At 37.0% G+C, this 2,832-nt stretch overlaps 1 pseudogene; it reads left to right on the top strand.

The window, feature by feature from the left end:
- The first annotated feature begins 296 nt into the window (after nt 1-296).
- On the top strand, nt 297-1,088 carry LOC118976078 (replication factor C subunit 5-like; annotated as a pseudogene).
- Nucleotides 1,089-2,832: the final 1,744 nt, after the last annotated feature.

Raw genomic sequence — 2,832 nt, 5'->3', positions numbered from 1 at the left:
AGGAGAGATATTTTCTGTCTGCCTATCAGTAGAACAATTTTTTTTACAATGACTATGAACTACGTGTAGTATAAAAAGAACACAAATTTCTAAACATATAAATAACTCTAATGTGAACTTTTCAGAGTCAAATTTTCATCAGTAGACATGCTAGGGCCATAACAATTCCCCTTGGAGCCTTACAGCTGGTCACCCCTTGGTCTAGGCTGAAAGATACAAGCTACATTTCTCATGAGGACATCAGACAACCATTAAAAAATTTGTCAATTAAGACTGATTGCCTCATCTGCTTTTCAATGATCCTCCAGGCTAGCTTAGCCTGTGCTAAACAACTATCCAAAGATTTTTCAGAAATTAGCACCTCGCTAAATGGAGAATACCACTCAGGAACCAACCCTCAGCTTTGCCAACACAGGACAATATTTAGGAAAGGCTTAAAGTTAGAAGCTAATGCCATGACTCACAATGCTCAAAATGCCCAAGTGACTGAGGAGTTTAGGAAGAATATCATATTTTTCCTTTACTGTAACTATCTTTCAAGGATCACCCCTCCATTGCAATCCTGGTGTGCTAGGATTGAAGTTTGGTCCTTTGACTCCGGAACTCATTGTTGCTGTTGTAGGACAAATCATATGAGGAGAGAAAACTGAGATGAGTGAAGATGGATTGAAAGCACTTACAATGATTCTTTCTAATGGAAATGGATGAAGGGCTTTGAATATTTTGCAGAGTTCCAAAATGCTTTTTATTGGGGGCGGGGGACAGGACATACCACTTCAAGTCTGATTTTGCCAACACTCTGGCCTGGATGCTGAATCAAGACCCCACCACAGCCTATAGAAATAATAGGGAGTTGACAACTCTAAGTGGGTTGGCATTACATGATACTCTTTCCTGTACATAGAATTGACTTTCCATGATTGGTTCAAATATTCTTATTGATCAGAATGATGACATGGAAACAGTCTGTTGATACCAATGAGAAGAAGATTCAGCTGAGTTCCTTCATTGCTGCTTTTAAATACCCAGCAACTCGATTGTTGCAGAGAATTACACTTCTGGCGAAAATTCACAGGACTCAGAAGTAGCTGAGAACAAAGGACACATTTATGTGACAGAACTATAATCGCCCAAAAATACTAAGAAGCAGAGTTCCAGGCTTTAGTTCGCAGAATTTTTTTGAAGTACTGCATTTATGGTAAAGACACAGAAAGCCAAATTTACATTCAAGTATGTTATTGCACTGCTTATTTGTCTTTTACAGTAAAAAACAACAACAAAATCTTTTGTTAAATTTGAGGCTCTTACTCTTCAATTGATTTGACAAAGAAAATTTGAACTAACCTATTTTGATTTAGAATATAAGACTTTCAAATTTAATATGATCAAAGTTTCTTACGAATGCTTCAAAATTAAGTTTAAATGTATAGCCTTGGGCATTGTTTGTATTTATTTTTAAATGGGTGTTGAACTACCAGCAGAATTACTGGCAGATTCCTCATTTTGGTGTTAAAGGCAGATGAAAGAAAGCTATATTTTGAGTATAAGATACATCTAGCCTTTAAATGATACCATTTGATACTAGTGATTATCCAAAAAGCACTTCTTGAATACAAGATGCTTGGGATAATAAGCCTGATTCTAAACCTGTAACTGTTGAAAATAAAGAACATTTTATACACACTTAGCAGCTTATTTTACAGCAATTACATTGCACTGATGTTAGTGTTCTTCATAATTTTTTAAAAGCAGCTTTCTTGTTTCTGTGATGTAGGACCTTTCTTTCTCGAGTTGATGCAGTTATAAATAGGCTGTCCTACAGGCATCTCTATTCAGGACTTCCCAGTATGAAGTTCACAGAATTACAGTTCCCGGTAGTACTAAACTTTTCTTAGGAAGTCTTTTTTTCTATAAAAGTGTTAACATCTTATAATATTGACAGGGAGAAGTCTTATTTCATCATCTATGATTTCTGTAGATTCCATCAGCTAGTTGTAGACATCTTCAGAAGTTTGAAAGCTAATGGCCAAGCAGAGGGTTTCCTATTTCAAGATACCCCTTAAAATAAATTTTTTCACTAACTAATTCCCCCATAACTTCAATAGTCATAAAACTGTATGGGTGACAATGACCACTTATAGAAGCTAAATTCGTGTCTGGAAGTGCTTGGTGCATAGTCAGTGAAATTATATAGCACCAAATGCCATCTCAACTGCCAGGAACCCCCAAATATTGGAAATAGGATCTTAGGCCAGAAATGAAAAAATACTTTTAATGAAAGTTTTTGTTTTCCAACAACCACCAGAACTTTAACAGAGGTTTTACACTCTAACATCTGCTGGAAAAAGAGGGCTAAAACTCCCACTGAGAGGGGTGACCTGCTTGCTTTGTAGACACCGCGATGGTGACACAGAGCATCACTGTTACATAGTGATGGAGGGTGTTGTGGATCTTGTCTCCACCTGTTCTCGGCCCCAGCTTTCTGCAGGATGCTGGCGGTGGACAGGGAGGGCCAGGTCTGCGCTGAAAGAATTCTCAGGACCCTCATGTAAAAATGCTTAAATTCACAATAAACTAAAGGACCAAAATTTACTTCCTGCCTATGGATGTTCTAAAGACCCTTTCACCTTGTTTGTAAGTATTCACTTCCCTTCAGTGAATAATACTTAATATAATAATTATTAACATTTTTGTGCTTACTCTTTGCTAGGATCTGTGCTAATAATGTGACATGTATTATTCATCATTCTTCATTCTCCCATGACTGAGATGGGTGCTATCATTATCTTCATTTAATGTACAGTTTCCCCAGATTCCCATTTCACACAGTGA

This window comes from Sturnira hondurensis, unplaced genomic scaffold (assembly GCF_014824575.4).
Source record: "Sturnira hondurensis isolate 20B ecotype Veracruz unplaced genomic scaffold, ASM1482457v3 Scaffold0020642, whole genome shotgun sequence".
NCBI classification, from domain to species: domain Eukaryota; kingdom Metazoa; phylum Chordata; class Mammalia; order Chiroptera; family Phyllostomidae; genus Sturnira; species Sturnira hondurensis.
This window is presented reverse-complemented; position numbering and strand designations above follow the sequence as displayed.